A 12,735-nucleotide genomic window follows, 5' to 3' on the forward strand; every position below is an offset into this window, starting at 1 on the left:
CCTGTGCCGGGCCCCTCGCCTCAGCTGTTCCAGTCGGAGCTGCTTTCCTGGAACTCAGGGCTGTTTTGTTGGGGTGGTGGCCCCTTGAAATGAGCCCCAGAAGGAAGGACTGCGAGTGTCAGAGGCCAAGGCCCTGGGGCTGCTCAGTTGCTTCCTCCTAGTCCTGACCGTCAGATACTTCCTTCGACCCCAGGAGACACCGCTCGTCCCTGCACCTCCCCTCCCCCACCCGCCCCTGCCCCCTTCAGCTCCAGCTGGAGTCAAGGGAATCCGTACCTGTGAAAAGATCCCTTGGGATACAATGTGGGGGACAGAGGAGAGGGGCCGCCTAGGGAGGCGGGATGGTGGCCTGAGTGGGCGCTGGAAGGCGGGGGGAGAGAGAGACGTTTGGGAGGTCGAGTGGACGGGCCGTGGCGGGAGGATGGGTGAGGATGTGGGGCATGTGGGCGAACTCTTTTTGGTGCCCGGGTGTCCCAGGGAGGGTGCCTGGGAGGTTCCATTCACAGAGCGTGCTCTGGGCGGCCGGGTTCCGAGGGAAGGTGACAATTTTAGTATTAGAGATGTTGAGCCTGGGGAATCTTGGGGACTCTCAAATGGGGTGTCACACTGGCACCGTGATGGTCTGGACAGGGACACAGAGCTGAGGGATGCCTGAGATGGGAAGGGACTCTGTGGACGGGGCGAGGTTGCCTGAGGAGGAAGAGGCTGCCCCGGGGGTGTAGGTGGCAAGGTCAGAGCTGTGTGGGGTCACAGGGCTGGGACCCGAGAGGCGCCCTTGGACTTCACAGCCGGCGTTGGGGCTGGGCCGTGGGGGAGCGCTGACACAGTGTGGTAGCCAGGTCTGTAGGCAGTGGCTCAGCGGTGTAGACAAGTCTTTCAAGCCGAGCAGCCATGGGGAGCAGAGAGGAAAGGGGGTTCCGGGGGCCGAGCACTCTGTTCAAGCTCATTGCGTCTTACAAGCTTCACTCCTTCACTGCGGTTCCTGGGTGTCCGTGTGCCACGTGCCGTTCCAGGTGCTTGGGACACTTTGCCACACGAGAGGAGACAGTCCCGGCCTTACGGAGCGTACAGTCCGGTGGGTGCTGGAAGAGAAAGCATCGCTTTGGACAGCCGTGTTGAGGGACAGCTCACACAGCACGGACGCACGCGTGGCAAGCGTGCGACCCGACGATTGTTAGCAAGTCTACAGAGCTGTGCAACCGTCACCACAGCCCAATTTTAGAACATTTCCATCCCCGCAGCGGGACCCTTTGTGCCCGTTCGCACGCAGTTCTTCCCCTTCCTCCGCCCGGCCCTGGTGACCACGAATCCGCTTTCAGTCCCTATAGATTTGTCTTACCTGGACATTTCATATAAATGGGACCCGACAACATGTGCTTTGTCGCACTACCTTCTTCAACTCAGCATACCGTGTCTGAGGTCCATGCGTAGTGTAGCACATATCAGCACTTCCTTTTTTTCTTTTTTCTGTTTTTTTTTCCATTTTTTAATTTTTTTCATTTTTTTATTAGCATTTCTTTTTTATGGCCAAATCGTGTTCCACAGTGTGGATGGCTATACTACATTTTGCTTCCTCATTCCCCAGTTGATAAAAGCTGGCAAAAGCGGTTTCCACTCTTCAGCTATTGAGAATAATTCAGCTATAAGCATTTGTGCCTAAGTCTGTGTGGACGAATGTTTTCGTTTCTCTTGGGTAGATACCTAGAAGTGGAATTGCTAGGTCATATGTAAATTTATGTTTAATTTTAAAGAAACTGGTGGACGCCTTTTTTGGCCTCCACCCATTTATACCCAGATGCTCAAAATAAATAGCATTTTGCTAACAAAATAATATTAAAAAAAAAAAAATAAAGAAACTGCTCGGCTAGTTTCCATAGTGGCTGCACCACCTCAGGTTCCAATTTCTCCGCGGACCCGCCAACACGGTTGCCATGGTCGCTCTGATTATAACCATCCTGGCCAGTGTGAAGTGCTGTCTCATGGTGGTTTTGATTTGCATTTCTCTGATGGCCAGTGGTGTTGAGTATCTTTTTACGTGCTTATTGGCCACTTGTATATCTTCTTGGGAGAAACCATTTCGAAGGGGTGGTTTTTGCGCTGCTCGTAGGAGATCACGACGTCCCTCTAGCTCATTGCCTCTTTCATGAGGCTTTTCCTGATGACTCTAGTCTATGCCGGTCTCCCCTTTCTCTTAAATTTTATTTTATTTTTTGAGACAGAGTCTCGGTTTGTTGCCCAGGCTAGAGTGAGTGCCGTGGCGTCAGCCTAGCTCACAGCAACCTCAAACTCCTGGGCTCAAGCGATCCTGCTGCCTCAGCCTCCCGAGTAGCTGGGACTACAGGCATGCGCCACCACGCCCGGCTGATTTTTTCTATATGTATTAGTTGGTCAATTAATTTCTTTCTATTTTTTTTTTTTTTGAGACAGAGTCTCACTTTGTTGCCCAGGCTAGAGTGAGTGCCATGGCGTCAGCCTAGCTCACAGCAACCTCAGACTCCTGGGCTCAAGTGATCTGCTGCCTTAGCCTCCCGAGTAGCTAGGACTACAGGCATGCACCACCATGCCCAGCTAATTTTTTTTTTCTATATATATTAGTTGGCAAATTGATTTCTTTCTATTTATAGTAGAGACGGTGTCTCGATCTTGCTCAGGCTGGTTTCGAACTCCTGACCTCGAGCAATCCACCTGCCTTGGCCTCCCAGAGTGCTAGGATTAAAGCATAAGTCAGATCGTATTGGAGCCCTAGTGTCCTCCAAGGGCCTCCCCTGGACTGTAGATTAAACTCAAGCTCCTCACCTCTCTGGCTCTCCCCACCTCACTACACTTGCCCTTCTGCCCCTGCTGGTTTTGCTGGAGGCACAGCAGTGCTTGCGTGTGCATGCCTCAGGGCCTTTGTACTGGCATTCCTTCCCCTGGGATTCTCTTCCCCTGATCTTTGCAGCTGGCTCCTTCTCTTTATGTCCAGTAGCCTGTCACCTTCCCAGAAACGCTTCCTTGATGGTCGTTCTAGTCCCGCTCTTATCACCCTCTCCTGTCTTCTCCAAAGCATTGGTCACTCTCTGAAATGACCTTAGGTGCTGGCTTGCCTTTTTGCTTTCTCCCCCGACAAAGCCATCATCAGCTCCGTGTGCCCATACCTGGCCCTGATCTGGTATGCAGCAGGCACTCAATAAACGATGGTTGAATGACCAGAGGAACCCAGGGTGTCACTCATTTGGGATGGTCCTCACCTCTGCCAGTGCCACTCCTGTTGCCTGGGTCTTTGCTACCCACTCCCAGGCTGAGATAAGGAGGGGCGGGGTGACATTCCATCGTCCACGCTCAGAGGCACCCCGTGGTCTCTTGGTGAGGCATTTCTGGACAACACTAGTGCAACAGACGAACGGGGTGCTGGCGTCCCTGGGGGCTTTTCGGGGTCATGCCAACACGGCAGCAGAGATCATACCCGGAGAGGCAAGGCGAGGAAGGGCTTGGTTATCCTCAGGGGTCCCAGGGAAGGAGGACGGGACACCCGCAGGGGGCTGAATGGGAGGAGCTTGCGGGAGTCGGCTCCACCTAGCAGCGCCTTGACTGGGGGTCAGCACGAGCACACAAGCCATAGACATTGGGGATCTCATTGGCATGCTCGGACATAACTGGGCCACCATTAGGGGAAGGCTGGACAGGCTTATGCCACCAGTGCGCCTGGTCACCAGGGCTGGGTGCCCCAGCCTGGGGGGGGGGTGATGCTGAGATATTGGGAAAATATGAAGTTTTAAAAGTTTGCAATACCGAGGACCTTTTTGTTGGCATTGCCTGGGTGTAGAATGGTTCCTCTTATGAGGCAGTGAGTCTCCTGTCCCAGGGAGAGTTCAAGTGGAGGCCGGATCACCCCCAGGGTGTGGTAGGAAGGATACACGAGGAGGAAGCTGGAACATGTGGCTTCTGGGCCTTTCTGCCTCCCACCTGGAGTCCCCTTGGCCGAAGGCAGGTGCTGCACTGACCCAGCTTCGGGGGAGACCTAGAGCTTAGCTCTGGGGCTTCTGGGATCAGGGGAAAGGGCCTTCGGGGGTGGGGAGGCAAGCTTGGGGCTCTGGGAAAGAGCTCCAAGCTCCTTCTGTTCTCCTGCTAATTTATTTTATATTTTATTTATTTTTTTTCAGCATATTATGGGGGTACAAATGTTAAGGTTACATATATTGCCCATGCCCCCCACCGAGTCAGAGCTTCAAGCATGTCCATCCCCCAGTTGGTGCGCATTGCACTCATTATGTATGTATATACCCGTCCCCTCCTGCCCCCACCTGCCCGACACCTGATAGATGTTACTCCTATATGTCCACTTAGGTGTTGATCAGTTAATACCCATTTGCTGGTGAGTCCACGTGGTGCTTTCTTGCAGATTTTTGAGTGTCCCTCCCCCCACGCAGGGCTGCCCCACAAGCGCAGGCACTTGCGGTCTCATGCACCGCAGCAGCCCAGGCTCACAGCAGTGTCCAGCGCACGGAAGGGGCTCAAAGCCTGGGCTCCAGAATCGGAGGCCCTGGGGGCAACCCCTGCCACCTGCTGGTGGTGTGGTCTCTCTCGGGTTGGCTCCTTCCCGCTCTGAGCCTATTTCCTTGCAGATGGTGATGTGAGGGTGACAGTTACACCTACCTGCTAGGTGGCTGAGCTTGTGCACCTGCGCCCAGGCTGGGTGCCTCGCTACTATTCTTCGCGGTGATGACGCCGCACCGGCGCCAAGGCAGGGTGAACGTGGGGCTGGCAGAGTCCCGGGCCGGGTGAAGGCTGAGTCACAGCCATAAAGCTGGGGGTGTGTCCCGGTACAGGACACCCACTTCCGGCCTGGAGGGTGCCACGTCTCATGCCTCACAGGCAAGCGAGGCCGAACGGAAAGGCTCTGAGAAAGAAAGGCAACAGGAAGGCGAATGGAAAATTTTGACTAACAGCTGCCCAGGCATCGCTTCAGCCTGGCAGCGTCCCTGGAGCGTCAGACCTCAACCCGCCCCTCGACGATCCTGCCACTCGGCCTGGAGGGGACTTTGCAGTCACCAATGCAGTTGAAACTTCAGGGCATCCCCCTGCCTAGCTATGGTGCCCCCCAATCCCCCTCACTGCCCTGTCTCAGGGCCACAGGTCGGGCTGCACCCAGACCTGGCAGGCACTCCCTGCTCCCCAGCTGAAATGCTGCTCCTTCCTAAAGCCCAATGAAAACACATTTCCGGCCGGGCGCAGTGGCTCACGCCTGTAATCCTAGCACTCTGGGAAGCCAAGACAGGTGGATTGCTTGAGGTGCTTGAGGTCAGGGGTTCGAAACCAGCCTGAGCAAGAGCGAGACCCTGTCTCTACTATAAATAGAAATTAATTGGTCAGCTAATATATATAGAAAATATTAGCCGGGTATGGTGGCACATGCCTGTAGTCCCAGCTACTTGGGAGGCTGAGGCAGCAGGATTGCTTGAGCCCAGGAGTTTGAGGTTGCTGTGAGCTAGGCTGACGCCACGGCACTCACTCTAGCCTGGGCAACAAAGCGAGACTCTGTCTCAAAAATAAATAAATAAATAAAAATAATAAACAAATTAGCTGGGTGTGGTGGCAGGTGCCTGAGTAGTCCTAGCTACTCAGAAGGATTGCCTAAGTCTGGGAATTCCAAGTTGCAGTGAGCTACGATCGTGCCACTGTACTACAGCCTGGGCGACAGAATGAGACCTTGTCTCAAACAAAACAAAACAAAACCCCCACATTTCCCTGAGGCTTTCAGCCATCCTCTGGCACAGCTCCTGCCACCGCCCTTTGCCTGTCCTTGACATTTCAGGCCCTGGATAACACCCGGCATGTCATCGGCTTGGCCTCTTCCTCCTTCCATGACATCATGGTCTTTCCCCAGCTTCAGTAGTTATTTAATGGCTCTGGTGACAGCAACCATTTTCATATAACTCCACACATACCCACATTCCTCACATTCCTCACAGGTGCCTTTTCTGTTCTTATAGTCCCTTGACACAAGAGCCTATACCATGAAATGGTTTTCTGTGAAATTTATCCAAAGGTGTTGAGACCCTATGTCTACAAAAAACCAGCACACAGGTGCTTGTAGCAGCTTTATGTGGACTTGCCGAAACTATGAAGCAGCCGAGATGTCCTCCAATAGCTGAGTGAATAAACAGGCTGTGCTCCGTCCAGACAATGAGATGTATACACTGATGAAAAGAAAAGAACCATCAAGCCATAAAAAGACATGGAGGCTGTAATCCCAGTGACATGGGAGACTGAGGTGGGAGGATCACTTGAGCCCAGGAGTTTGAGACCAGCCTGGACAACATAGTGAGACCCTCTCTATACAGAAAATAACAAAAATTAGCCGGGCACGGTGGCGCATGCCTGTAGTCCCAGCTACTTGGGAGGCTGAGGTGAGAGGATCGTTTGAGCCCAGGAGTTGGAGGTTACAGTGAGCTATGATTGTACAGCTGCTCTCCAGCCTGGGTGACAGAGCAAGACCTTGTTTCTGAAAACTAAAAAAAGAAAGAACTGGAGGAAACATACTCCTAAGTGAAAGATGCCAACTGAAAAGGCCACATACCGTATGATCCTGACTCTACGACGTTCTAGAAAAGAGTAAACCACGGAGACAGTAAAACGATCAGTGTTTGCCAGGGGTGTGGAGGTGAAGCGGGAGGGGTGAGTGGATGGGGTGTAGGGGATTTTTGGGGTGGCGAAACGCCTGTGTGTGACACAGCAATGATGGACACATACATTGGTCAAAACCCACAGACTGTGCAACACACCCAGTGAGCCCTAATGTCAACTGTGAACTTGAGTTAATAGTGATGCATCAAAGCTGGTTCCCAGCTGTAGCAGACGTACCGCACTAACGCAGGGCGTAAATGACAGGGACACTGCTGGGGGTGGGGTGCAGCCGATGGAAAATCTTTTCATTTTCCTGTCATTTTTTCTGTAAGCCTAAAACTGCTCTAAAAAAAATAAAGTCTATTATTTAAAAATATGTATCACCACCCTTTTCTCTACAGCATGGAGGATGCTCATTCTGTCCCATTTCCGTGTTCTTCCTCGGGAAGACTCCCCGCTCCCTCTTTTCTGCCCCAAAGTCCTCAGCCACAGCAGGGGTTTGTGAACCTTCCTCTCCTGCCGGTGCCGTGGGTGAGCCGGGCACGGGCTGCGTGGCGTTGGCTGCCAACGAGCGCGCACACTGAGGATTCGGCCCGCAAACAGTTCCTGGGACCCGGCTCGGGTGGCGGGAGGGACTAGGGGCCTGCCCGGGTCAGGTCTAACCCCGGTGGGGGCGCTCAGAGGCCAGGGCTGAGATGGCTGCATTCAGACCCTGGCATCACCCTCACCCGAGAGGGCAAGGTTTCCGCTTCTCTGAGCCTCGCTTTCCTCTTTGGCCAGTCGGGAGGGTAACTCTTCCCTCAGGGTCACTGGAAGGATTGGTGGCTCGTTCTAGGCCCCTTCCCTACAGTTAGATGTGGGATACAGCACCTGCCTCAGGCCCCTTGTCTTCTGGCTGGGAAGAGGCAGCCAGGTACTTTTAATATAATGCAACAGTTACCTGGCCGCAGTTTGACAGACAAAGAGCAGGAGGAACATGCTAGGAGATGAGCTGGCTTTCTCGGGAAGCAGCGCGGGTTCCAGGGAGGGCCGGGGGCTCTGAGGCCTCCCAGGAGGGTCTCCCAGGAGGAGGAGGAGGAGCGCCTCTGGCCATGTGTCTGGGCATGGGGGCTCGATGGGTGAGGGCGCCGCACTAGCAAGCCCTGGACACACGCCGTGGACACCCAGCCTGGCTCCAAGGCCAGTGCTCGGGGAGAGAGAAGGGCGTGGGTCTGGAACCACACAAGAGCTGCGTGGCCTTTTTCTCCCTGAGCTTCAATTCCCCACAGGCAAAGTGGGGTTGTTGTAAGGAATGCTGAGCATGTGGCTGGCCACCACAGAAGGGGATCAGTTGGGTGGTAGCCAGTACAGCCCCTTGCACCCTCCCTGGGCACCTGGCGCAGGGTCTGCCCCAGTGGGCACCTGACTGGCTGACCCGCCAGCTGCAAGCATGAGTGAGTGGGCAGCTGGGTCCCAGGGCGGTCCCAGGACGGGCTGGTTCTGGGTGCCCGCTGTCTGGGCACACAGCAGGAATCCCGTGCCCTGTAATTAACCCAGGCCGGGCTTGGCAGGTGGGCAGGGGGCGGGCTCTCCCCAGGGCCCACATGATACCTCCATCAGCATTAACGAGCACGTGCTGCAATCTGAAACCCAGCTGGAACCAGTTGCACAGAGAATAGAGCTGTCACAACAGGAAGGGTGTTTTCAGTGCCTGCCAGAGGGACAGAGGAGGGGGCCTGGGCCTGCTCTCCTGCCCAGTGGCTGCCAGGACCCAGATGCCTAGAGGTGGCTGTGAGAGGGTGCCCAGGCTGGGCACTCGTTCAGGCCCTTTTGGCCACTGTGATCTTGGCTCTTAAACTGTTAGGAGGTCATTTGCCCAAGGTCTTCAGGGATCTGCCGGCTCCAGCTCTCCACTCTCAGTGCCCACTGCCTCTCCCCCCTCGGTGTCCTTCCCAGTCCTGCTGACCTTCCAGGACCTGCTCAGACTCCTCCTCCGAGCCCCCCAGGACGCCTGGCTCTCAACCTGTCCCCCACCTCTCCTCTGGCAGAGTCTCTTGAAGGTGGAGAGGGTGCATTTTTCGTTCATACCTGGCACAGTAGACACGGCGTTCCGTGTCTGCTGAGCTGAGTTAGAGGGAGAGGCCGGGGCGGCGCAGGGGAAGAATACTGGAGCTGGGACCCAGGCCCGAGTTTGAGAGGAGTCTCCGATGGCTGGGAGACCTCGGGCCACTTACTAGGACTCAACTGGCCATCTTTGGGGCCTTCTAGCTTTGATGTCCTGAGGTCCCGAGTATGCAACATAGCCTCCTCCTGCCACTCTCTGCTCCCTGCCCGCACCTGCCCGGTACTGCACTTCGGTGCGAAATCGCCACGCAGGCCTGTGTATCTTGGTCCACCCATCATGGTCTACTCTCCCTCGGAGTGTTCCTTCCTCACACGCTTCTGAGCCTCTGCCACGTGGCGGGCGGAGTTGTAGGTCAGCACGATTCAGAACCATCAGTGACCTGCACGGGCCATCGGCGACCTGCACCATGTGTGGCCCAGACCCAGGGAAGAGAAAGGGGCCGACCCTGGGCTGTCCTCCGGGTGGAGGAGTTGCTGGAACTTGACAGGGAGTTGGCCTGGCCCACCCTGCCCCCAGGGGGCTGTGCAGATTGGAGTGTGGGTTTTCATGGGCCTTTGACCTGGTCGGAGGCTCCTGCAGAGGGGGTGGGGCAGGAATGGCACTGGGGAGGGGCGGAGGGCCGTGGGAGGGAATGCGGGCTGCAGGGTGGGGAGCCTGCATTCCTCCGTGGGTGATAACACCTGTGGGCTGGGTGCTCACCGGAGCCGAAAGTCCAACTCCCCCGAAACACATCCACTCTCAGGAGGCAGAACCCCTTGGCTTGGCTCCCCCTGGGGCAGGGATTGGGGCGAGGGAGGGAGTCAGGAGCCAGCACGTGGGTGCTGGGGCCTGCCAGCACCTCAGCTGCCTGCTCTCCTCTTTTGCAAATGTAAAAGGAGATGTCTCTACAATTAGAGACCTAGCCATCTTACTGTGTGCCGTTCACTGAGCACCATCCACACCTGTGCACGCCAAGCTCCTCAACAGCATCTGTGAAGAAGGGCTGGGCCATTGTCCCCAGTCCAGATGAGGATGGGGAGGCTGAGGACTGGGACTTGCCCAAAGCTGCATGGATTATAAAAGGTATGTGGTGGGTGGATTCCAATTCATCTCTGTCTTTGTCCCAGGATGGCAGGAGGGGATGTTTGCTAAGTTCTTGGGCACACGATTATGGCACAATTTGCTGTTTGTTTGTATGTTTATTTCTTTGCTTTTAATAATTCAGTTAATTTTCTCCCCAGTATGAAAGATGTTTATGCTCATTATAGAATACATTAAGAAGTAGATAGGAGCCGGGCGCGGTGGCTCCTGCCTGTAATCCTAGCACTCTGGGGGGCTGAGGCGGGAGGATCACTTGAGGTCAGAAGATCAAGACCGGCCTGAGCAAGAGCGAGACCCTGTCTCTACTAAAAATAGAAAGAAATTAGCTGGACAACTAAAAATATATATAAAAAATTAGCCGGGCATGGTGGTGCATGCCTGTAGTCCCAGCTACTCGGGAGGCTGAGGCAGAAGGATCGCTTGAGTCCAGGAGTTTGAGGTTGCCGTGAGCTAGGCTGACGCCATGGCACTCACTCTAGCCTGGACAACAAAGCGAGACTCTGTCTCAAAAAAAAAAAAAAAAGTAGACGAGAAAGAAAAAAATCAACATGGTCTTACCCGTAACATATGTTGTAAGTGTTAATTACCTGGGTGGCTTAAAACAACAGAAACTTATTATTCTCCTATAGTTCTGGAAGCTAGACATCCAAAGCCAAGTGTCGGCAGGACTGGGCTCCCTCTGAAACCTGTAGGGAAAGTCCCTCCTCGCCTCTGCTGACGACTGGGGTTGCTGGTGAGCACTGGCCATCCTTGGCTAGCAGATGCCTCGTCCCAAGCTCTGCCTCCATGGTCACGTGGCCATCTTCTCCCTGTCTGTCTCTGTCCCCTCTCCTCTTCTTATGAGGACACCAGATTAAGGGCCCATCCTACTCCAGTGTGATCCCATTTTAATCTGATTGCATCTGCAAAGACCCTACTTCCCAATCAGGTCACACTCATAGGTACCAGAGTTGGGACTTCAACACGGCTTCTTAGGCAGCACAGCAACGCACAGCAGTGTGTATCCACAGAAACCGTGCAGTGCGGGAGCCGCTTCCCAGCTGTGCAACCCGCCCCAAGTCACAGCACTTTCTGCGCCTCAGCTCCGACATGTGCCTCATGGGTGGCGGTGAAGGGGCTCACATGAGAACAGTGCCTAGCTCCTAGTGGGCAGTCAGGAAATATTATTTTTTTTCTAATCCAATTATGGTATATTATTATTCTCTTATAATTTTTATTATACTATACTGGTATATTATTCTTTTAAATTTCCTATTGTACGTTTTAAAAGGTATATGTGCCTGTTCATATACCTACACAAATTATACCGGCACACACGTGATGACAATGCAACATGACAAAAGCCACTCGTGGCACTGCAGAGGGACACCGGGCTCAGCCTGGGTATCAGGGAGGGGTGTGACACTGAGCAGAGTCCTGAGGACCATCCACAAGGTTTGGGTGTGAGTGCTGTGGGCACAGAGGCTGGCAGCAGCTCGGGCTGGCCAGCATGCCAGGTGTCTTCCTGTCTTGTTTATTGACGGTTTTTTGAAGACCCAAGTAACTGAAACAGTTTGTAAAGAAGATGGCAGAGCGAGAAGGCTGTTTTGTATGCAGTCACCCTGAGGACATGTTTGCCGAAGCCGAGCTGTTCATTCGATAATTCAGCAGGGGTTTCTTGAGCTCAGCAGTGAACTGAGACCGGCAGGGGTGGGGGGGAGCGATCAGCCCTGTCTACCAGGGCTGTACAGTGTAGAGCAGGGGTTCTCAGCTGGGGCAATCCCCCCACCCCGGGGCCATTTTTGGTTATCACAATGGGGTACTCCTAGCATCGAGTGGGTAGAGGTTAGGGATGTACGCAACGAAGTTTTTCAGCCTTAATGGGGCTGAGGTTGAGAAATGTTAGTCTAGAAGGAATAGTTAAATTGAATAAAAACATTTCACAAATATATTGAGTTTTTTTGTTTGTTTGCTTTTGAGACAGAGTCTCGCTTTGTTGTCCAGGCTAGAGTGAGTGCCGTGGTGTCAGCCTAGCTCACAGCAACCTCAAACTCTTGGACTCAACCTGTCCTCCTGCCTCAGCCTCCCTAGTAGCTGGGACTACAGGCATGCGCCACCATGCCTGGCTAAATTTTTTCTCTATATATTTTTAGTTGGTCAATTAATTTCTTTCTATTTTTAGTAGAGATGGGGTCTTGCTCAGGCTGGTTTTGAACTCCTGACCTCGAGCAATCTGCCCGCCTCGGCCTCCCAGAGTGCTAGGATTACAGGCGTGAGCCACCACGCCCGGCCCTCAAACCCTTTTTAACAGAAGATAAAACTGGGCCTATGTCACCTGGGCCTCTTCTCCTTTCTCTGACATCAGAAAGTGACTGGGACCCAATTAAACACTTAGAGAGTATGTGCATGGGGGGGGGTGACTGTGGGACCAAAGCTTCTTGTATTCCGCTGTGTCTCTGGCATTGTGCTACATGTAATCCCAGGCCCAAGACCTATCCACCTGAAGTTTCCCTCCAGAAGAGGCATGGATGCCTCCTAGGCAGAGTCCAGGCTGGGAGCAGAGCTTGGCCAAGGCTCTGTCCAGTCTTTCGCAGGTGGAAATCCAACAGGGTGGGGACACATGGACGAAAGTCTGCCTGTCCAGCAGGACTTTGGGCAACTGATGGTCTGGGGGCCAAGAGCAGCCCTTTATGGCTCCCCTGCAACCATGGTTCTAAACTTCCTTATAACTCTGGGCCTCTTGCAAGGAAATCGCACATACAATCAATGGCAGTGTTCTATTTTTATCAGTGTACATTTATTTAATAATGTGTGTATTGGTGTACACGTTATTTTATAAGTTCAAGTTTATAAACTTTATTTGTGATGAAGTGAACCAGGAAGAGCAATATCACCCTTTTGATGAATGCACATGTTGAGACAGTGGCAGTTTTTTAAAAAAAAAAAATTAGCCTCAGCGTCTAATT

The sequence above is a fragment of the Microcebus murinus genome, chromosome 10 (assembly GCF_040939455.1).
Source record: "Microcebus murinus isolate Inina chromosome 10, M.murinus_Inina_mat1.0, whole genome shotgun sequence".
Taxonomy (NCBI): domain Eukaryota; kingdom Metazoa; phylum Chordata; class Mammalia; order Primates; family Cheirogaleidae; genus Microcebus; species Microcebus murinus.